This window comes from Lytechinus pictus, chromosome 10 (genome assembly GCF_037042905.1).
Source record: "Lytechinus pictus isolate F3 Inbred chromosome 10, Lp3.0, whole genome shotgun sequence".
Classification (NCBI taxonomy): Eukaryota; Metazoa; Echinodermata; class Echinoidea; order Temnopleuroida; family Toxopneustidae; genus Lytechinus; species Lytechinus pictus.
Window position 1 is genome coordinate 11,767,781 of NC_087254.1, and position 26,159 is coordinate 11,793,939.

Consider the following 26,159-nt stretch of genomic DNA (forward strand, 5'->3'; position numbering starts at 1 on the left):
TGATGGTATATTCGGTATTGATATGATATACTTCAACAAAACAAAAAGAACAAACCTTTTTATGATTGATGTGAACTTCATGAAATTAAGATGATTTTTTTTTTAAGTGAAGTCTAATAGATAAGTTAAAATCTATTTTAAAACCAGATTTTTTTATTCAATAGAATGTTTTGGTCTACTTTGACAGAGTAAGCAGTATTTCAGACTGAAATACATTTCTCGAGGTGGATTCTTTATTGGCTTTAATGACTGAATCAGTCTCAAAATGTGAATAAGATTTACCTGTAAACACATTTCATGAAGTTCACATTTTCTTATATTAACGAAACAAACAAGATAATAAAACACATGCACACAGAGAGGGGAGGGAGAGATAGAAAGAGAGTGGGAAATCGAGATTGACAAAAATGAGAGAATTTAGGTAGATGGAGAGAAAGGGGATACAGAGAGATAGGTCAACGGAACATGACAAAATTTAATGGGGATCAATCAAGAAAGAGAAAAGGGATGCAAAGATCGAAGTGTACAAGGACAATTAATATCAAAGGGCATGTCCACCCCAACAAAAAGTTGATTTGATTTGAATAAAATAAAAAGAGAAAAATCAAATCAGCATAAAACTTAAAATTTCATCAAAATCGGATGTAAAATAAAGTTATAAAATTTTGAAGTTTTGCTTAATTTCACAAAATAGTTGCATGTAAATGCATATCCTGGTCGGTATGCAAATGAGGTGACTGATGACATCACCCACTCACTATTTTTTTTTTGCTTTTGTATTTCAATATATGAATATTCTAATTTTCTCCTCATTGTCATGTGAAACAAAGTTTTGTTCCTTCACTGAACATGTAGTATCACCTATGGTTCAGTCAATTTGGTCTTTATTGTCAGATCGATAAGAATTGAAATAATGTATAATTCAAACAATAAAATACAAAAGAAATGGTGAGTGCGGGATATCATCGAATTTCTCATTTGCATATCACTGAGTTGTGCATAAAACTGTTTTGTAAAAAAATAAGCGAAACTCTAAAATGTTTTACATCCAATTTTGATGAAATTTTCAGTGTGTTTGTTTGATTTTCTCTATTTCTCCAAATCAAACATTTTCTGGGTTGGACTTGACCTTTAAATACAAAGCAGGGGCCGCGGAACGGTTTTCAAAGTGGGGGCTGAGCCAAAAGTGGGGGGCTGACCATGCAAAAAATCACAATTCTATGGTCATTCGCGGCCCCTGCAAAGTAGACAAAGCGGGGAAAATAAATCATTTAATCAAAAAATTTCAATGGAAAGGACAGTGTCACACAGGAGTATATATTCACACTGATAAAATTTAAGAGTCACAGTGCATTTCACAAGTCATCATGGACTGTGGAAATACAATTCTCACTGTTGAAATTCTCTAATATAACAATGTAAAGATGATTTCACATTTTTGTTCCACACTGTGAACCCAATGTGAACACACCGTGGAACTCACTGTGGGACACTATGTTCTTTCCAGCAGAAATATTATATTCAAGGAAACTCAGTGTACAAGGCAAGACCAAGTTCATTTAGCAGATCTTTGCAGATTTTCGACTGCAGTGCACCTATGTATATACGTCGTCAAATTTCATCTCCGTCAAGACCGTCCTTGTAAATAAACAATTCGATACATTGAGTAGTAGAAATAACCAGTTGTCTCACGATGTATCGACTCAGTAGGAAAGCGATGTTTGATACATCGTGAGACAACTGGTTATTTCTTCTACTCAATCCTTCACCACGATGAACCTATTCCACATCATCAATTCGATACATTATGGAAAAGGCAATCGGAACTAAATGATTTGGGTTATATGGATCATGATTAATCCCTCACAAAAGTTCTGCAACTGGGTTAGGGGTAATACATTTCGTATTGATTATTTTCCATTGATGATAATATTTCATGGGATGCGCAGTCCTGATAAGTATGCAGCCAAATAAAAAGATAAAAATTAATGTTGCGAAATAGGTTCTTTCAAGTAGTGAACTCCTTATTGTACCGAGGACTGATTGAGTTTGAAAGTCCACAAATGTATGTTGCATTCACATTTGCATAATGGATTGAATGTATTTGGAATAACATTGAACCCCGTCATATTAAAGAGTTAAGAATATTAACAAATTTGAGAATCGATGTTGATTTCATAGTTTACTGAACATTTTAAGTTTTTTGAACATTTTAACTCCAAGCAGACACTAAGTCATCTGGACAACATACAAAGGACACTGCATATTCCAAAGAAATTGAGATTTCAGATTTTAAAAAATTCAATTTCACTTCCCCCTTTTCCCAATATTCAGTATTAATGCACATTCCATGAAGAAGGAATAATGAGTGGTTAATAATGATACAATTTTGCTTTTCATAATTGAGTAACAACAAAAAAAATCCTTCAAATTTGAGTTGCCATGGTTTCCGATGCGTTCAGTCTGATGCGAGTCAAGAAATGATGGCCAGGAAAGGAATCCTTATTCTTCTCGTGTTTCATCATGATAACCCTTTTTTATATTTTGTTGCGCTTTTCTCATTGTTTTTACCTGTGCCTTTTTATTTCTCTGAATACTCTGAGACATCCGCGCTTCCTCTCGTAAGGCTCTTCAAAGGCATGAAATGTTAGCAAACATGGGAAAGTTAAATAAGAGGTCACCAGAAATCAGAGCTTGTGAATAGTTAGATCCTAATCTAAGAGAAAAAAAGAAAAAATCATTAGACACAATTATAATATCAATACATAGAATATGGAGGATGGAGGGGGATTAGGGATGGGAAAATTTGCGATCTATATTTTTTTTTATAAATATTATATAGAAAAGAGTATGAATACTATAAAAACTAAAATATTAGCTCTTTTACTAGGAAATGTAAGCTATATAACTCAATTGTTATATAATGAAACTAGCCTTTTTCAAATTTCATATTTTAGAGTGAAAATGTGTCTTACTTCTTTAACGTCACTAGACAGGGAATTCCAAATTTGAGGGCCGTAAAAACAAGTTTTTTTCGCAAGCGTAACACGATTTCTGTGAAAGTGGTAGATTTTTTTATTATTATTTTTATTGTTATTTAATTTGGGGGGAGGGCTGGCGGGATATCATTACACTTTCTTATTTACTTAATATAACGCAGAGGGAAATTCATGTTTTTATAAGCACTGCAAGAATTAGTTACATATATATTATTAATTATTAGTTATACGTATGTATAAATATATATATATATACAGTTGAGGCCAAAAGTTAACATACACCCATGGAATTCAGTGAAACTTGTTAGCTTGCCAAACATCGTAAAATTTACTATATCTTCAGAAATATAAATACTACCATGACGAATTTGGTATCAAATGAATGAGCGTATTAAGCTCTTTCACATGATTGATATTTGTGCCAAATGTATTCTATTATTTGTTATTATATTTTCAACATCGTTTCATAGAAATATATAGATGTCAAATTTATGATTTATATTACATTTACTATTATGTTATGTCAACACTGAACAAAAAAATGTAATCTCAAATGTTTGTGTTGAAAAGTTACTAGCACATTTATGAAATGTTTTTGTCAAGTTTTTATTTTTAATTTCATTAATTTGTCTAAAATATGAATAATTTGGGGGGAAAATGACACCTTAATATTTTTCAGCTCCTGATGACATGGATGACAAAACAATGTGATGAAGGGGCATGACATACTCATTTGTTTGATACAAATTCGTCGTAATAGCACAAATATTTTGTAAGATATACAGTGTTTGGCAAGTGTCAACTTTTATTTGAATTTCCTGGGTGTGTGTAAACTTATGGCCTCAACTGTATATAAAACCAACCCTAAAAATGGTATTGAATATATGTGTGTTGACGATAATTAAAATCGCCAATAATTCGAAAAGCATTTTGAGGTAATAAAATTCTATATAGTATGACTGACAATTGCACCACTCTACAAGAGGGTAAAATTGTTAAAAAGAAAAATAATTGTGATTATTACAGACATTGCTGAAATTGTGTTTATTTCCTATGGGTATACCTTAATGACTGAGTCTGTTGTAATATAACTTTGCTAAACTACCATGGTAACAGGGCTCAGCAGCTGATCAAAAATCGAGATCTCTTTATACCATCGATGGTGTTTTCAGGCAAAAAAAATGATACAAAAATAAGAAATAAGAGGATCGCCCTTTTCATACTGTGCACTAGAATTTCGAAAACTTCGCTATAGTAGTAGTGAACAAAAAAAAAATCAATATATATCATGTGAAGATTCGAATTGTTTAAATATTAAAATCGAACCTACATTCTAGGGAATTCGATCAATACTATAGGCACTTATCTTGAAAATGGCAATTGCTAAACTTAAAGGGGAATCCAACCTTGGTCAAAATACGGTGTGGCTTATGAGGAAGGAGTAACTAAGTTAAACACAATGGTAAAAGTTTAGAAGAAATCCGACAAAGAAAGTTTCGTCTGTTTTAAGAATAAAATCATTAAGATTAAAAAAAAACGGCAATTCGGTAAGTAAATTATGACGGGTGTTAGAGAAAACTTTCCAATATTCGGTGTACTTAATTATCAGGGATTTAATTGTGAATTTTTCCTCAGTACCTATATTCCACTGAAGCAGTACTCAAAATATAACACAGATAACTTAGTGTTTTATGACCTCATGAAAGAAAAAGAAAATTTGAAGCAAAACTTTTGAAAAACATGTAGTTTAGCCATATTATCATTGGAGTAAATGGAAAGGTAGACCTTGCCCTTAATCACAATAACACCATCAATGCGGCCAATTTGAAGTCTCCGTAAAAGTTATTACATTTCCTTAATCCATAACTTTCCTTTGTCGGATATTTTTAAAACTGGATGTCACCTAACTGTTTGTCAATATTCGTTTTACATTAAGGTTGGATTCCCCTTTAAAAAAGATTCCCTTGTGGGGGGGGTGGGGTATCCACCCTCATCCCTCAACCATATACACTGCAAAAACTCCGGAATCTATATATGTCCACACCAGACAAGTATTGAAACAACACCAGTTTGGAATCAAACCGATGCTGTTTTAATACTAATTGATGTTGTATATATAAACACATATCTGGTGTTAGACCAAAACGAAACTGGTGTTGTCTAACACTTCTCTGGTGTGGACTTATATAGATTCCGGGCTGGTGTTTAATCAACACCGGTGTTTTTACAGTGTACCAGGACATTATTAGTTACCACATACTGACAATGTTACCATAACAGTAGTTTTTATGCAACGAAGCCCTGCTCACGTCTCATCGTGACTCTGGTATAAGAATTCCGTCAGTCATGAGTCCATAATCTCTCACGGCGCTCGACGTCGAAGTCGTCGTCATCATCGAATTTGTCTTGCTCCCATCATGGGCTCGATGGATTCACTAGTGACTTGGTAGATAATAAATGGTCTAGATGTGTAGGTCTTGCCATTTTACAGCCGACACTGAGATGAAATCAATAAAAAAAAATCACTTAAAAAAAAAAATTGGGGCTGATAAGGGGGTAAACTACAATTTTGCATTATCGTAATACGTGCCTCGCATTAGTGACTCTCTTCCAGACTCTTGTACATTCGCAATTTTAGGAGAATGGACATGTTGAAATTAATTGCTGTGCTCCGGCATGCAGTGGCATGATTGCCCAACTCTAATCTCATTCCTGCAAACTGTTGCTAACAAGTGTCGTTAAAATGGTGGAAATTTGTATTTTAAAAACGCGATCTCTTATGAGAACATGATGTTGAGAACAAGAAAAGGAGAAACTTAATAAAATCCTATAATCTTTGAAGTCAGTGAACCCTTTCAAATTACACATGTATTTTTAGAGTGACGCAATGAGCCAAAAATATTGAGGGGGGCTAGATATGGCGTCTCACGTAAAAAACTATAAAAGTCGCGAGCGAGCGAGCAAAATTTTTGATTTTTATCACAAAAATCCAAATTTGTGATAGATTTTGACATGATATTCTGAAAAAAAAAATATTTCACCCTTCTCTCTTTCCTTTTATTTTCTTTCCTCCTTTTTTTTCTTTGTTGTGGAAATTTTGGGAGGGAAAGAGCCCCTCCCCTTCCCCACCCCCCCCCCCCCATCTGTACGTTGTATACACTACGATCGCTGTTTAGTTGCTTCTATAGCTAGTTCTACTACAGATACTCTTTTGGTCATTCTACAAGGGGCTACAACTCTACTGATTGCCATGATATATAGCGTCATGTCTTGATAAGTCACTTAAAAAAAAAATTACTATACTTTTAGGGTCACCGTGGATTCTTACCTCAGCTTTGGGCATTCGTCTTTCGCAGCCCCCCCCCCCCCAAAAAAAAAATAATAATAAAACCATTATAATGAAATCCTATGAAGAAAATTATTACTATATTTTGAACTTCTACAAGAAAGATATGACTTTGTATTTTTGCATTAATTTGTCTTATTTATTGAAGGAAACCTTCAATAACAAGCTTTGCTTTTCAGAAGGTTTCTATTTCATTTCATAATGTTATATTATATTTTGCTTTACTTTGTAACCTTGTTGAAATTTTGGAATGAAATAAATTCGTTATCAATCAATCAATTACGGTGAAGCTTTATCATCATCATTAGAGGGCACTGGGAACGATTTTTTTAATAAGGGGTGCTGGTTTGGAAACAAAATTACAAGCAAAATTAGTTTTAAAAAGGTTTTCGAAAAGAAAAAAAAGAAATATGTTGACAAGAAATAATAGATAATAAATATTGCGGTGCACAGCTTCCAAATATTATATGCTTGTCATCACGCGCATCCTAAGCTCCTGAATATACTCATTTAGCCAAGGGCAGCAACGGGATATTTTGACTGTGTGAGGGGGCTACCTCATGTTATAAAGGTGATGTTATTTTATTTTTCAATCGAATATTTAGCAGTATTTTACACAGCCCAGACCTGTATTTTTATACACTTCTTTCCCTTTTCTTTCCTTCTCTCTCTCTCTCTCGTCCCATTTTCTCCCTTCCACTTTTTTATAACAGGGGGCTGGTCACCCTGCTGCCCCCACATTGCAGCCGGCCGTCCCGGTAAGCCATATATGAGTGGAGGGTGAAAATTTTTCATTTATTTATTTTTATTAGTATTATGTTCTTGGACACATCCACATCCATTGTACAAGTTTTTTCACTCTGTTAGCTCTTGTCATTAATCCACGTCTGCTGAAATAAGAATACCAATGTTTGATATATTTTCTCTTGATCTAGTTGATAAATACCTATATTTAGGCAAAGTAATTAGGTATTTATCATGATTATGTCTTGGCCAAAAACTAAATTAGATTTAGATTTACATTTTTTTTCTAATAAAAAAGGAAGTTTGTGGTTTATATATTTTTTAACTTCCACCAATAGAGGACATCACAAATAATGTTAAAATACAGTTTTGGTGAGCTCTGGTGGATAAAAATGATAATCCCAAAGATTGTGATGAATCAAGGATTATAAATGAAAATAAATTAGTTTTTTTGTGATATTATAAAGAACTTTTTAGTTTAGTTTTTCGAGAGTATTTTGTTGCATCTAGACTCGGCTCACCGTCATAGTTGGAGACTATAGGAGGATCCACATGGCCTCTGCAAGTTTCAAAGGGATCACTGGCGTATAGATGGGGGCGGCTTCGGGGACATGGCCCTTTAAAAAGTTTCACGATCAAGAAAAATAAGAGAAAATGAAAGGGGAAAGGGTGAAATATTATATCATTTTCCTACTATGTCAAAATCTATCACCAAATCTTTTGTGTATTGAATTAAAAGATTTTAAAAAGTATGTCAAAATCTTTCACAAAATTATATTTTTTAATTGAAAAGGTCAACAGTTTTGTTCGCTTGCAGCTTTACAGAAATTTTGTTCCATATGCACGTCTGGCCCCCTCATTTTTTTTTGGGGGGGAGGGCTCATTACGTTACTGAAAGGGAAATCGTTTGGTATTTAGAGGGCACATTCTAAATTAGATTGAGTCACCTCCATCCCCTATATCCTTTTTAGATTTATTTCTCTAGTATATGGGACATTAATCTTTCAAAGGCATGAAAGAAATTATTGATAATTAGGGCTCAATTTACTTAGTTCACATTGATTTAGAGGTCTATGCAAATTGGAAAAGTACTGGAAATAAAAATAAAACATAAAGGCAAAATATGAAGTAAGCAAATTCATTTTACTTTCCAGAAACATGTTTTAGAATAGTCGACCGCTACACTCATTCAATGAACAAGGTTTTTCGGTTTTGATCGACACTCATTTCGCTTCATAATCACTGATAAAATCAGAAATTCACATTACTTCTCTTACCTACATCGTCCACTTGTTGTTTTGTCTTGCATGCTGAAATTGTATCCCGAATTGTATATACAAATACAGGCGTCAAACGTTCGATAAATATACAAATTGAACGGTTTTGACAAGACTATTTGAATTTCTGTAGGTTTTCTTCCATTTTCAAATGTTGTTCACATTCAATCAAGACTTCACCGTGTTCACTGATTGTCGTTTGTCGTTCTAGACCTTTCAAAGCTCAGAGTTGTTTTCTACATTCCTTGCTTTCTACCCTGTGAGAGTGAACTCGTTCACGCGCTGCCTCTATTATTCTGAAAGAGTGATTCAGATTTTCCCGCCATTGTGCGCTCGTATCGCCCCTGCGCATTACGTAACCGCCAAGTTCGGTGCGAATGCGAATGAAATTAAAGGCACCACTGAACTCTCAATTTCATTAAAAAGAATGATTTCGTAGATTTTGTTATCTCTTTTCTGTAAATTTGGAAGAAATGAATGTTTAACTTATTTAATCATTAACCTCCGACGGGTCCAAACGGGGGCTCAAGGGACCCCCCCCTAAATGTTGAGAATCAGCCATAATTGTCATCATGCACCCTCTATTTAAAAATCATGGATTTTGCCACTATTCAGTTGACCTAGGTAAATGATTGAATATTTTATTAATGTTATATTATCATTATCATTATACAGATATGTATGTATTTATTAATCATTTTCTTTATCCCTTCCTCTCTTTTTTTTTCTTTTTCTCTATCATACCCATTTTCCTTTTTTTGCGCAGCTGCCATTTCGATCCCGGACTACTTCCGTTTTAACCCCCCTTCGCCTTTTTTTTTTTGGGGGGGGGGCTCATCCTCTTTCACTTTTAAAATATTTTTTTTTTTTTTAGGGCAAGGCCTTATCGGCACCCCCCCCCCCCCCCCAATATATCCGCGTTTGTCGTAATCAGCCCAAGATTTGTCAAACACAACACTCCGTTGAGGTGGATGGCGATCTTCTACACGATCTATGACTATGATCTAAGGTCCTGCAGATAAGGAAATAAATTGGATTTTTTTTTGTAAGGATGCACAGAACATGATACATCAAAAAGTGAACAAACGCCCCTGGACAAACGCTCATCTATCAAAATACAGTCATCTTACGACAGTGCGAGACTAGTAACCTAGTGTTTGTTATATGTATCTCTTTTTTTAGTATAATATTTGCCATTTTGATTGATGTATTCTTTGTAAATGTTGTTCATATTTACTTTTATCTCAGAGCCCTCAAGGACAGCAGTTTGTGTAACTGATGAGACCAACCTGATCAAATAAATCTGAAAATAGATAAATAAATATAATAAATAACAATAAAGCTATGGTCCTCTTTTCGTATCCCATTCAAAAGCATGCATTTGGTTTTCAAATAAAAAGTAAAATACACAAGTCAAATGACAGAGCAAAAATAAAACTTTGACCTCCTTGAAATAAACTTGGACTGCGCGCTCAAAGTCACCTTCATTGCTTAAAACGATTCTCGATTTCACTATTGATTTTTCTGTCAAGCAAATCGTTCTATTCATTTGCGGTGAGTCACACGTAAGTTCAGTCACATCTCCGTACCCGATCCCAAACCGACCGATGATATCCCATGCGAAACATAGTTATAGAATTTGTCGGTCTGGTTTCGGTCCTGTCGATGTGACTGAAGCAAGCTTGTATTGATCAAATGTCACAGCGTTGTTTTGCTGAAGAGCTTTTGAAACCGTGGGCGCAGTTCGAAACCTTGTACAGTAACAACGATTTCCCATCGTGTTTGGTTTCTTTTTGCCTGAAAAGAAAACACGAATGAAAATAAAACAGTTAAAATTTGACGACTGACTTTGCAATGTGCTGGAATATGAAGACACTCTGAATCTCACAGTTTTTCCAAACCTTTAAACAAATTAACATTATATCCTTAAATATGTAATTTTTTTTATAAGGGATAATGTTCACCAAATTCGGCATATTTCGACTCGAGATGACAAATAATCTGCTGCATATACATGATATGTCTTCCCGAGCCGTTCGCAACGTCATACTTCACGAACAGATTTATGAATCGCCTCTGAGTATTGTTTTTTCATATGAAAACAGGCTTTCACATATTTTTATACTGCAACATTTTGCCGTGTGCGCATATATTATGTTGAACTGGCGTATGTAAATAGAGGGGTCTTGGGGCCACCACCCCCTCCCCCTTTTCGACTGCACTAACGTATCTACTTTGCGGTATATAAGCAAGGGACAAAGCGACCGAGCATGAAAATTTCAATTCAAATCTTAATCTAAAAAAAAATTGCATTTCCCCCACGCCATGAATTTTTAATTAATGAAAATATACAGTGCAATTTAATGATAAAGATTATTGATAAAAAATACTTGACAATTTCATTTGCATTTCCCCCATGCCATGAATCTTTATAAATGAAGATATACACTGAAATTTAATGATAAAGATTATTTCAAAAAAGTACTTGACATTACGAATTCGTTTTCTGTTTTATCAAGTTTTAATATTGGTTCGAGTTCCAGAAAATTAGTGATATTTCAAACCCTAAAAAGCTTAATTTCTGGTAAACATTAGGATTTTGATTACCCCCCTTGTGGGTTTTTCTACGCCTAATCAATTACAATTCTCATAGCTTTCAAAATGCTGCAAAATCTGGAACCCGACCCCATGCCCGAAGAACATTGAAAAAGTAAAGTAGGGCACAATATTATGAGATTCTTAAACATGTCAAAGGAATAATGCGATGGAGCAAAGCGATTGAGCCTTGAAATGCATTTTGATTAAAGATTCTAAAGACCAGTTCTATGTTTTCATCAACCTTTGGGAGGGGAGGTCTCAAAATCCTCTATATCTATTATTTTGCTATATTTTCCTCCTCCCCCCCTCCTTTTTTATATTTTCGCCACCAGCAACAATGCACTTCCATGTATTGTTCATTTGAAGTGGCGAGATTTATTCACAACCTTCATTTTACTTGTTGGGAGTTGAAAATTTAAAAAACTTCCTTGAAAGCTAGAAAATACATAACTCTGCGCAGGATGAGTGGTATATGAAATCCCTAAATCGCTTCCACTTTCATAAGTGATATTTTGAAAAGGGGCTTGAAATCACAAAAGGACTTTTGAATTCAGGATCAGTTTCGATAGTCTCAGTTGATCGAATATGTAATAAATTTTGTTGTAATCACATCTCTAAATACTGTCAGTGCTTTAGCTACCAGCTACTGACAATGAAAGGCAGACCGAGTGAATGCCCCCCCCCCCTCTCCCTGGCCGAAGACAAAAATAACATTTGCCCACCCCCCCAACACTTTCAGAGGACTGATTGTGATCTGTGTCCCTTATTGAGACCATTCTAACAAACAGCATCTACAAAATTTGGAGGGAAATTTCAAATCGTTTAGGGTGAACAATTCCAGCCCCCCCCCCCTCCTTCTGATCATCCTAGACCGCCCCTTGATAGCCGGTTATAGACCCCCTTAACATGAGACCTAACGAAACCATTTTTTTCTCTCGTTTAGTCTTTTCTAGACATTTAAATTCTTTAATTCTTTGGAAGTAATAAACACGGAAACAAATTCGATGGTATGTTATTTTTCATGTATCCTTTGCCTTTATTGAATGTGCAGCATGTTGATCAGAGGTGACCTAGCCAGACGTATCTCCCTCACCTTCGTATTGGTAATGTCGACACTTGCCATGTCATGCAATGGCTCTGGATCAATCAGCATGGACGCAACGCCAGAACAAGCCACTATCTCAGACGGGCAAGCTCCAGTAACCCTCCAGTGTACGCTCGACGATGCTGACCCTACCGAGTACAAGATCGAATGGAGCCACTCTTTTCAAGGAGGCCAGGAAACTTTACAGAGCAACAGAACTGCCTACAGGGACATAGTGTCAGGGACACTCACGTCCTCATTGATTCTGTCCGAACCAGGCCCGAGGTTCGTCATCAGTTTGTACGTTTGTGAGGCGCACTCTCTGGGCCGAGGCGGCAACATAGTTACCTTCAAACAATCTTTGGTTTCTCCAAAGACATATGGCAGAAGATTGGAATGCACCAAGTCTGGTCGTGCAGGTAGAGTCATCCACTTGTTCCAAGATGGCCCCCACGTTGATATTTCATGTAAGATTCCTCGAAAACCGATCGTCGTGCTCAGATGGAAAGCCCTGCACAGAACAAATGACAATGTCAGAGATTTATTTGGTTTTATTCGTGACGATGATGGTAAGTTGAAGGATGATCCCAGAAAAATGAACATATTTGTCAAGATCAGACAGTCAGGAGGCTCAATATTATGTGACTGGGACAGGGCTATACTATCACCCCCTCCCCTGCCAAAACGCCAACACGAATGGGGGAAAATGTAAATGTAACATGTGCGTCTAGCTAGCCTTATTACATGTATTACATGATGAATTCAAGACTTATCATTGAGTCCACTATTTTCTGTGATCGGAGAACATGTTGGACCAGACATTTATTTCTATTATACGTCATTCTCTTTCTTCGTGCCATACATCCGGACCCCTGGGACCACTATTTCCATTTATTTGTTTTCCATTTTCAATTATAATATTCATCGTGTATAACTAGGCCTACAAGTCGATTTATTCTTTTGGCATTTTACGATACTCTAATGTTTATACATGTATTTTGTTCAACTATCTTTGTTTCATCGGTCGGGTATCTGCCACATGAGCTGTTTGTTTTTTAGTCGAAATTAAATAAATAGTGACTTACTTCCGCAGTAACATTTACCATTTTAATCACACTCATATAGGCCTAATTAAATGGAAATCAATCAAATCAAATACAAAATATAAACATGTCATTGTGTTATTCATGACGGAGGTACATGTAATTGTGCCACAAGAACGAGTTGCTTTCTCTTTTCTTGATGTGAGAGGTTTTTTTTGCCTGACATCAAGGCTGATTGTGATGCATTGTTGTCACATTACTTTCGTTATATGAAAGGATGTTCTTGATAAAGTTTGCTGCTCTTCATGTTTATATCAGTCAGGCACTTATAAATCACTTATGTGGTGTGCAAGTTTTGATGACGTTCATTTCTTAATCTATCACAACTTTCCATTTGTTTGAGATCTGTTCTCATTCAATCCATAACAGTTTTAAAAGGGTTCATCAAACCAACTGAAGGTTGTAAGACCCTGTAACTTATATGATGTACTCCTATTAAGATTTCAATTTATTTTGTAGCAGTTATATGACTTGGCCAACGTACAAACACATGTAACGACGAAACACCATACTGATTTCTTCCTGGAGAATCAAGGAGTTGTGTTTAATATAATGGGTCTGGTCAAGAAACTCTTGCAGATCATCGTGCTCGTAAGCTCTTTCCAATTAATCATTTCATATGACGCTGGACCAGTCATTGCAGTTACACCAGAAATCGAAGGAGAAAAGTTGACTGTGCACTGCATAGTGAGCAATATTGATGCTGATAAATACACGGTAGAGTGGAGTCATGCCCAACACTTCCAAGGCAACGAAACTGTCCACCGGGACGTCTTCTTGAAGACACTTAATTCTTCCATTAGTCTTTCAAATTTCGTCGCGAGTCTATACGTTTGTGAGGTTCACTCCCTTGGTCGAGGTGGAGCCCTTGTTGCCTTTGAAAGTTCTTCCGTTTCTCAAATAATCTCTAAGAGTAACTTAGAATGCACTAACTCCAGTGGTCGAGGGAAGATCATTCACCTATTCCCGACGGGCCCGTCTGTGAATATTTCATGTCAGGTATCACGCGAACCCATAGTTGAGCTGAGATGGAAGTCTTTTCCAGAGCTGAAATCATCAAACCCTCATCTTGATGATTTGATTGTTCCCTATCGTCATGATACCAGTAAGACAACCTTTCTCTTCACCCTAAACAGATAAATAGCCTGGTTGTTTGTTCGTCTTTCTTAATATTTTCACGATGGCATAGTAGTGATTTTTTTTCATTATTTTGTTTGCTGAATTAACCAAATTGTTTGTATATTCATCCTGGGGTACTCCCCTTTGTATGTTATCCATGTTATCAAATAATGAACGTATCTTGATGATGTAAGATATGTAAATTGATTCTTGTTTTGATATTAATTATGTTTTCTGTTATTTGTTTTTCTTCAGGTGAACATCGATACATCAATTCATCTCTAAGATGGGATCCTCGATTAAACGGATTGATTCTTTATTGCCAAGCCTTGTCATACCGCGCGACTGCAGCTGAGGTCGAGCCATGCATCGTTGGGCTTATCAAGGTTGTGCAATCACCGAGGATCGTCCCAGAATCTACCAGCATCAGCGTAGGTCTGGTCAATCAAGCCGAATTTTGGTGCGATGTGAGAGGGCTGTCGCGCCAGGCCTGTACCTTCCTGTGGACCTGTAAGCCCATGATAGCTGGTTGTCATGCAAATGGCGATAATGGGACTCTCTTTGTGGGTGTTGACACAACTACTCAGATTCCTTCGAATGGTGAGGTTATAATTACTTGTGAAATCCAGTGCTCCCCCGACATCACCGGTGAAGCCAATGCAACGCTGACTTTCCATAACTTGTCTTCAGTCTCTCCTGCAAATAACCGCCAGTTAGTGTCAGGTTTGGTGGATGGCACTGAATTCGAGGCGACACTTATACTACACTCTGGACCAGGAGGAGATGGAACCACCCTGAAATGCGCCGTGAATACGACAGGGTATCAGCCAACTTTCTCATGGTACGTCGATGGTCAGCGAGTATTGGGAAACATGACCTTCGACGAAGAGACGAATTCTTACTACCAACTTGGAAGATCATTCAGTGTTGTAATGTGCGAAGTTTTAATAGGTGCCACCATTGCAAGGGTGTGGGACACTTTCACGCATCTGTTTTCAAAGGTCGACTCCACATCAGCGCCCACCTCAATCGTGTCGACTAGAACTTTGATCACATTTGAAGAGATTTCAATCAGCAACAGCTCTATCGGCAGTCATTCCACACACCAGTCATCTACTAATCCAACAATACCTTCAGAAGCAAGGCCAAGGCTCTTTCCAGGAAACTCTCGGATATTAGTAATATTCGTCATAATCTGTGGTTCCACTGCGCTGATATTCTTCCTATGGATGGCTGTCAGTGGATTAACCAGACACGGTAGTTCAAGGAAGCCAAGAGAATGCACAAAGACCAAAATATTCAGAACAAAACGGCAACGCCAAGTGGATGACGGTTACCTAACACCGAAATCTACTAGAGACCAGAGAGGCGTTTCTCTTGAGCCAGTAGGCGTCGTGGGTGAATATGCCTATCCTGTTTTCGAGGGGAGGAATCCAAGTGATTTTCAGGATGGTCCGAACGTGGATCCGATGGATTTCCTAAACGAAGCCCCCCAATACGAAGATATTCCTTGTGAAGGCATTGATTCACAATTGCATCAATACCAGACAGTTTCCCAAGATTATGCTTACGCAACTCACAATTCTTTAACTCCCCCTTCACCAGAATCACATTCAGCATCGTCGCTCTCATCGGCACCGTCTTCCAGTCCACCCCTTGTTCACGAATACCATATTGGGCATTGTTTCTTTCCACAAGATGATTCAGTATCCAGTGAGAAGCCTCAACGAATATACCACGAGTACCTCATGTAAAAGGCAGCGATTTTTGATTGATTGAAAAATCACATTTATTTCCTTCAAACAAATACAAAATAATATTTGACATAGTAACGAATACAGTATATATTTCGACACAATTTTGAAGGAGGCGAAAACCCGGAAAGCAGAGCTTGAGTTGGGGTCGCCAGATTTATTGACATGAACATTAATTTTTGTTTAATTATTGTATATTTTGTATGTAATGAGATGAAATATTCATATTGAATGCTACATGAAATATTTTTGCAAATGTATGTCATTGCAGTTTAAGAGAAATTTCTGTTTTCTTTTTAATTTCCATTATATATTGGTTATTCTGATATGTATCATCAATGTAAGTTCTATACAATATAATGTAGAAATGAAACATTCCTGGGTATGAATTGAAAATTCATAAGAAGAAAAAAAAGAAATTCCGGTGAAAGTTTCAAAGTACTTATAACCATGGTCAAACGTCATATTACCGGCCAGTCAGATTTCTTAGGAATATCACTGAAAAGGAAGCCTTTACATCAAACCGGCATGAATGGGGTAGAATTGTAAAGTTAGACCCAAACAAACGTCAGAACATTTCCAAGAAGAAATGAGAGTTTTGTTTCTCACTCCTGGAAGTGGTAGTAAAACTTATTTAACAATGAAATTCAAGGGACAGGCATTAGCCAATAGTATTTAGAGATACCGCACAAAAATGTTACGAGTTTTCATCTGAATACTATATTCAGCTCTCGGTGAATACGATAAGATTTTGTTAAGGACAACCAGGGGCCCGTCTTAGAAAGAGTTGCGATTGATCTGATCAATCGCAACTAGGATGGCCAGCAACTTCAACATCTATTAAGCATGTTTGTTCAAAATATTTTCCAGCTGTGATGTATAATCATGCATTCATTGTTTTCTTGAAAGACATGACACCCAGAGGGGAACTTCAGACTTCATTGCTTCAAACTCTTAATGATAATTTTCTAACTCAGAAAGTGAACTTTCCAACAAGGACAGATAATAACGGGACTGAAAATACTCTGGATCTGTTGCTCACTACTCACCCTTCACTGATGCAGAATGTTAGACCTCATGCAGGTATAAGTGATCATTGTGTCATTTTGAGCTCTATCTCCACCAAAGCAATGGTTTACACAAAACCACCTCGAAATATTCCCCTGTGGAGCAAGGTCAACGAGAATGAGTTTAAAGCAAGATCGTCTGGGCTGAGTGATTTCTTCGCCCGTAAACCAGAAACAAGCACTGTACAGGAAAACTGGACATGGTTTAAAGACTCTTTGAACTCTCTTGTAGCTGAATTAGTCCCAGATATGCGTGTGAAAGGTAAACCATCTGCACCGTGGTTCAACTCAAAGCTGAAACGTCTCTGCAGTAAGAAGGAAAAGGCCTACTTAAGAGCAAAGAGAAGTGGTTCCAGAGTTGATTGGGTAGCATTCTGTTGTATTCACAAACAAGTGGACAGAACCCTCCGCAAGGCACATAGATCCTATATACAGTCAATAGTCGAGACCGAGGACCCGAAAATCTTCTGGCGTTATATTAAATCAAGACGCACAGACAACATGGGAGTCCAACCCCTAAAGGTTAACGGCAAGTTGTTCACCAGTGACGCTGACAAAGCTGAAGCTCTTGCAAATCAATTTCACAGCATATTTACAAGAAAAAACACAGCCCGAGACTCTATGCCAACTCTGCCAAACAGTCCATATCCAGACATGCCGGAAATTCAAATTAAAAACGAAGGTGTAGAGAAACTTCTTACCTCCATCAAGGTCTCCAAGGCAATAGGGCCATATGAGATAAAGAACCAGACTTTGAAATTAACAGCCCACGAGCTGGCACCTATATTGACATTCATCTTTCAACAATCCTTGGATACTGGTTCTCTGCCTCTTAATTGATTGGAGAAGAGCAAATATATGCCCCATCTTCAAGAAAGGAGCTACCACTGATCCCGCTAACTATAGACCTGTGTCCTTGACATGCACATGCTGCAAAATCTCGAACAAATAGTAGATGGTCAGGTGATGAGTCATTTGAGTAAGTTCAACATCATTGCAGACAATCAACATGCATTCCGCAAAGGTAGATCATGTGAAACACAACTTATCCTGACCACACACAACTTGCTTCAGAGCATTGACAATAAACAATCTATCGATGTGGGAGTACTTGACTTCTCAAAAGCCTTTGATGTAATGCCACACCATCGACTTCTTCTCAAGTTAAAATATTATGGAATCAGAAATAAATCCAAGGACTGGATAGCCTCCTTCTTGATGAATCGCTTTCAGAGGGTGGTCATCAATGGTATCCCTTCTGAATGGACACCTGTCCTGAGCGGAGCCCCGCAAGGGACCGTTCTCGGCCCCCATCTTTTCTTGATGTTTATCAACGATATCCATGAAAACGTCTCCAGTACAACTCGTCTATTTGCAGATGACTGCCTTGTGTATAATACCATCAAGTCGCCTGGCGATGAGCAGCAATTACAAATAGACTTGAATAAGATGGTTGACTGGTCCCAAGCTTGGGGGATTAAGTTTAATCCATCGAAATGTAATGCCATGAGAATCACTCGGAAGAGGAAGCCTGACCCTACAAAATACACAATGTTGGGAATTAGACTGGAAGAAAAAGAGAACGTCCAGTACTTGGGAATCCAGCTCCAGCGCAACCTTCGCTGGAACAAACAAACACAACATGCTACGACAAAATCAACATGGGTGCTGAACTTCATTAAGAGAAATTTCTACCATTGTGCCCCCTCCATCAAAGAAAAGCTATACACTTCCCTCGTTAGACCCCACCTTGAGTACGCTGTTGCATCATGGGACCCCTACACAAAGAAGAATATATATAGTATAGAGAGAGTCCAAAACAGAGCGGCTAGATTTGTCTCTAACACGTACGGACGTGACACTAGCATCAGTGCCATTCTTAAGGACTTAGAGTGGGCCCCACTCCGTGAAAGAAGGAAGTATCATCGCCTAACTTGCCTCTACAAAATCCTGAATGGCCAACTGGACATAGATCATGAAAACTTCATCAAGCCCAAGCCATCAAGAGGCAGAAGAGGACACACTCGACAATTCCAACAGCAGTACACAAACTCAGACTCATTTGCCAATTCCTTCTTCATCCGAACTATCGACCAGTGGAATGGCCTTCTACCAGAAACTGTAGACCAGCCATCAACGACAACCTTCAAAAATGCCCTTACTAAAGACCCAATAATTTACAAAAACTAGACCACACTCTCCGACACACCTCCAGTTTAACTCTTCTTGGAGTATTTCGGAGGAACATCATACCAAGTACCAAGTACGGGATCATTGGTCTAACATGTGTCTAAGTCTAGCTAGAGACAGGAGCTGACGTCAGATAGTCATCGTCAGGACACTCAAGCAAGAAACCAAGAATCAGAGAAGAAAAAAAAAGAAATATATAGCTAAACATCATCATTAGTCATTGAATTGTATAAATATGTTATTTATCTTCATATGTTTATACTTTGTTTATAACCTGTTATCCTTGAAAATTGTTTACTATAATAAAGATTTTCTACACCTAATTATTTGTGTGATTGGTAGTCTGTTAACAGGTTTACAAAAGTCTGTGGATACGTGGAACATACACTGCATATCCCAGCCACAAGGTAGGCTCTAATCTACCCTGTGACAGCGGCGCTAAATGAAGACAACATGCTCGGACTTTTTCGAATTCCATTTATCAAGAGCAAACACAAGATCTTAAGACACTTCTAAATACAAGTTCAATATGCTTAAACTATTTGATATATTGACCCAGCCCGCCACCACCTGGTTGAATAACGTCGCTCATCACCTTACTCAAAAACAAATGTACACTCATCATTGATGACAACTCTCCATATCAAGGTAACTGCATGGTAACCATGTCCGACTTTCAATCAAAATCAAGGTTTCAATGAAATAACTAACTAAAGCAAAGCTACCAAGTAATCATCTTAAGAAACTAGTCTCAACTTGGTAACTAACTACCACACAAATTTGGTAACCAACTCGTCAATCGCCTCTTTAACCATATCAAACACCAACTAGTCAAGCAACTCGTCAATCGCCTGTGTAACCAGATCAATAACCAACTAGTAAATCAACTCGTCAATCGACTCAAGAACTGATTTGACAAACTCGTAAATTAACTCTATAAACAATTTTGAAAACAATTTGAAAACCGACCTAGCAACCAACCTGGTAATCAACTCGTTAACCAACTCGACAACCTTCGTACCGTCGTACTTAAAAAAAAATCAACTCGACAATGCAGTAGAGAACCGACTTGACCAGGGATTTGACCACCACCTCGATAACGTCATGGTTGTCAAATAATATAATCTACTTGACAACCAAATCTACAATCTACTTGACAACCAACACGACAACCTACTTGACAAGCAACACGACAACCTACTTGACAAGCAACACGACAACCTACTTGACAACCAACACGACAATCTACTCGTCAACAAACACGACAACCTACTTGACAACCAACACGACAACCTACTTGACAACCAACACGACAATCTACTCGTCAACCAACACGACAACCTACTTGACAACCAACATGACAATCAGCTCGACAACCAACACGACAACCTACTTGACAACCAACACGACAACCTACTTGACAACCAACACGTCAATCTACTCGTCAACCAACACGACAACCTACTCGTCAACAAACACGACAACCTACTTGACAACCAACACGTCAATCTACTCGTCAACAAACACGACAACCTACTTGACAACCAACACGACAATCTACTCGTCAACAAACACGACAACCTACTTGACAACCAACACGACAACCTACTCGACAACCAACACGACAATCTACTCGACAACCAACACGACAATCTACTCGTCAACAAACACGACAACCTACTTAACAACCAACACGACAACCAACTCGACAACCAACACGACAATCTACTCGTCAACCAACACGACAACCTACTTGACAACCAACACGACAATCTACTTGACAACCAACACGACAACCTACTGGCAACCAACACGACAACCTACTTGACAACCAACACGACAATCTACTTGACAACCAACACGACAACCTACTGGCAACCAACACGACAACCTACTTGACAACCAACACGACAACCTACTCGACAACCAACACGACAATCTACTCATCAACCAACACGACAACCTACTTGACAACCAACACGACAATCTACTTGACAACCAACACGACAACCTACTGGCAACCAACACGACAACCTACTTGACAACCAACACGACAACCTACTTGACAACCAACACGACAACCTACTTGACAACCAACACGACAACCTACTTGACAACCAACACGACAATCTACTTGACAACCAACACGACAACCTACTTGACAACCAACACGACAACCTACTTGACAACCAACACGACAATCTACTCGTCAACAAACACGACAATCTACTTGACAACCAACACGACAACCTACTCGACAACCAACACGACAATCTACTCGACAACCAACACGACAATCTACTCGTCAACAAACACGACAACCTACTTAACAACCAACACGACAACCAACTCGACAACCAACACGACAATCTACTCGTCAACCAACACGACAACCTACTTGACAACCAACACGACAATCTACTTGACAACCAACACGACAACCTACTGGCAACCAACACGACAACCTACTTGACAACCAACACGACAATCTACTTGACAACCAACACGACAACCTACTGGCAACCAACACGACAACCTACTTGACAACCAACACGACAACCTACTTGACAACCAACACGACAACCTACTCGACAACCAACACGACAATCTACTCGTCAACCAACACGACAACCTACTTGACAACCAACACGACAATCTACTTGACAACCAACACGACAACCTACTGGCAACCAACACGACAACCTACTTGACAACCAACACGACAACCTACTTGACAACCAACACGACAACCTACTTGACAACCAATACGACAACCTACTTGACAACCAACACGACAATCTACTTGATAACCAACACGACAACCTACTTGACAACCAACACGACAACCTACTTGACAACCAACACGACAATCTACTCGTCAACAAACACGACAATCTACTTGACAACCAACACGACAACCTACTCGACAACCAACACGACAATCTACTCGACAACCAACACGACAATCTACTCGTCAACAAACACGACAACCTACTTAACAACCAACACGACAACCAACTCGACAACCAACACGAAAATCTACTCGTCAACCAACACGACAACCTACTTGACAACCAACACGACAATCTACTTGACAACCAACACGACAACCTACTGGCAACCAACACGACAACCTACTTGACAACCAACACGACAATCTACTTGACAACCAACACGACAACCTACTGGCAACCAACACGACAACCTACTTGACAACCAACACGACAACCTACTTGACAACCAACACGACAACCTACTTGACAACCAACACGACAACCTACTTGACAACCAACACGACAACCTATTTGACAACCAACACGACAACCTACTTGACAACCAACACGACAACCTACTGGCAACCAACACGACAACCTACTTGACAACCAACACGACAACCTACTTGACAACCAACACGACAATCTACTCGTCAACAAACACGACAACCTACTTGACAACCAACACGACAACCTACTTGACAACCAACACGACAATCTACTTGACAACCAACACGACAATCTACTCGTCAACCAACACGACAACCTACTGGCAACCAACACGACAACCTACTTGACAACCAACACGTCAATCTACTCGTCAACAAACACGACAACCTACTTGACAACCAACACGACAATCTACTCGTCAACAAACACGACAACCTACTTGACAACCAACACGACAACCTACTCGACAACCAACACGACAATCTACTCGACAACCAACACGACAATCTACTCGTCAACAAACACGACAACCTACTTGACAACCAACACGACAATCTACTTGACAACCAACACGACAACCTACTGGCAACCAACACGACAACCTACTTGACAACCAACACGACAATCTACTTGACAACCAACACGACAACCTACTGGCAACCAACACGACAACCTACTTGACAACCAACACGACAACCTACTTGACAACCAACACGACAACCTACTTGACAACCAACACGACAACCTACTTGACAACCAACACGACAACCTATTTGACAACCAACACGACAACCTACTTGACAACCAACACGACAACCTACTGGCAACCAACACGACAACCTACTTGACAACCAACACGTCAATCTACTCGTCAACAAACACGACAACCTACTTGACAACCAACACGACAATCTACTCGTCAACAAACACGACAACCTACTTGACAACCAACACGACAACCTACTTGACAACCAACACGACAACCTACTTGACAACCAACACGACAATCTACTCGTCAACAAACACGACAACCTACTTGACAACCAACACGACAACCTACTTGACAACCAACACGACAATCTACTTGACAACCAACACGACAATCTACTCGTCAACCAACACGACAACCTACTGGCAACCAACACGACAACCTACTTGACAACCAACACGTCAATCTACTCGTCAACAAACACGACAACCTACTTGACAACCAACACGACAACCTACTTGACAACCAACACGTCAATCTACTCGTCAACCAACACGACAATCTACTCGTCAACCCACATGACAATCGGCTCGACAATCAACTAGAAAGTTTGCTCGACAACCACGTCGTTCAAACATATTGTCGTGTTTAGTGATCATATTAAAGTTAATTGTCAGGTTGTCGAGTCAGTTGTCAAAAAGATTGTCGAGTTGGGTTGACAAATAAACTGTCCAGATCATCTCAGCAATTTACTTGACAACAAAACGAACATTCCACCTGACAGCTAAGTCGACAATCTGCTTCACAACCAATGAAAAAAAAAACGATATTCAATTCACCTTGCGTTTTGCACGCAATTTTAAACGAGAAAGGGATGACTTGCTGAACAACAAACTTAAAGAATTTATCCTTGAGTTTCAAAACCCCTCAGCCAGTTCATCGTAGTTTCTAAGATATATTGTTTCTAAAAAATACAGTCTCTGGCAACCAGCGTTTTGCTATTAAATCATTTATATTTTGTATTGTTTTTGCTAATATTTACGTATTGGTATAATGTATTATTCAAATACATCATAGCTCCATGAATACATGTTGCTATTCGGAGAATTCATATTACAGGACTGGGTGTTTGTGAATAACGGTTGTAAAATCATCGCAAAATTATTGCATGTACGTCGCGTCTCACCATAAACAGCGATAGAATTTGATTAAAAGGATCAAACGCTCTACAAGGAAGCAGTAATTTTATTTTCTTTACAAGTGACTGGATTTCTCTTCAATGATTGACAAGACATGGTATGAATATAAACAACTGAACAAATCCGAAAGCAATTAGACCTCCACACAACAATATTCATTTTATAACAATGCTAAATTCCCCTTCAATCTATAACGACAATCGAACAAAAAGTATCTTTCTGTGTTCATATCTCTGTATTTGTCATCTCTATTAAAAGAGCCTTCAAGCCCTTCATGATGCATTAAGTTTCAGTTTTCATGATTCATAGAAGGTTAATAATCTGTTATATTACTCTTGCGCGGAAGAGAATATTAAACTAGGCGTGTCAATACCAATTAACATTATCTGACCAATAAAATGTATTATGCTTGTCACGTTTAGGGAGTTTTCGTTTTTCTGTAAGCTAGGATAATTTACAGATATTTTCAAGTCGTTCCATTTATTTGGACCTCAGTCAACACTAATTTTATTAATAGTTGGTCACTTTGACACTTTCAAACAATACTGCCATACTTTGGCAAAAGGAAGCAAGTTACAAAAGTATTGTAAATGAGCAATGTGTGTTCGTCATTTGTCAATGCAATGTAACAGCATATTTTCTTCAATATCTTTCCATGGAACGATAATTTCTTCCCCAAATTTTGCCTGAACGTGCAACATACAAAGAGTGTTTCAGAAACAACAATAACTCAAATTTGACTGATGTGTCACTTGCTTCCTTTTGCCAAAGTTGGGCAGAATAGTGTTCACACGCATCCGACCAACAATGGCCCGCCACGGATCCATGCAAATCCAAGGTTAAATTCACTATTGTGAAGTTAAGTGATTGTTTTGCATTATTTATTCTTCAAAAGTTATTGCTCGAAAAAAAAATCTTATTATATCTCGTAACTCGTCACTTCGTTGCCAAAGTTTATCCAAGTTCAACAAAGGAAAGGTGCGCGAATTACCTTTACGCAGAGTTGCCTAATGGTGGTCTCCGTCACAAATTTCAGATTTTGTAAGATTTTCAGCTGGTCTCTGCGACGAAAAGAAATTCGTTGGGTTGAAAATCCAAATATAGTGATTTTAATTTCATATTGGGTTACTTTTTCCAATATTTAGAACAAAATATCTAGAATTTAAGTTTTTGCAAATAAAATTTCATATTCATGCATGGGATTTGTGGAGGCTTTAAAACAAAGTATATGATTAAAATAGTAACGCCAAAATGAAACATCAGGCAAGACCTAAAAGTACTTAATAAAGACACCTATTTCATACAAAGTAGTATTGCCTTAATAGGAAAAGTTTCACTAATTTCTGTCTTCATTCGCCTCTTTAAAGAAGAGAGTTGCACCACCAACAACAGCAACAACAATTGTTGCCTCAAAATTTGAACCCAGCCTTCCCACGCTCATGACGCTTCGTACAGAATAAGTATATTCGATTATCATTCTTGTTTTCACAAGACACTCTTGCGTGTTAACACAACTCTTGGTAAGCGCAAAAACATGTTTTCCCCAACATCCATAACTTAGCATAACCATGATATACTGTTGTTATCATATCTGGACACAATTCTATAACCATTGTCCCCATATAGCTGTTAAAATAAATAGAAAATAAAGATCAGTGTTGGGGGAGTTTCTCATGATGATTGCGTTTTGCAGATCTGAGTTGTGAATTCCAGATTGTTTGTCCATATTCTCTGAAGATCACCTTC

General features: G+C 38.0%; 1 long non-coding RNA gene across 1 annotated transcript; it reads right to left on the reverse strand.

The window, feature by feature from the left end:
- Positions 1 to 1,708: 1,708 nt before the first annotated feature.
- On the reverse strand, positions 1,709 to 8,595 carry LOC135155845 (uncharacterized). Its single transcript, XR_010294971.1, has 3 exons — positions 8,367 to 8,595; positions 5,272 to 5,496; positions 1,709 to 2,716 (listed from the first exon to the last, which is right to left on the reverse strand). It is a non-coding gene; the product is annotated as an uncharacterized LOC135155845 (long non-coding RNA).
- Between the last annotated feature and the right edge of the window lie 17,564 nt (positions 8,596 to 26,159).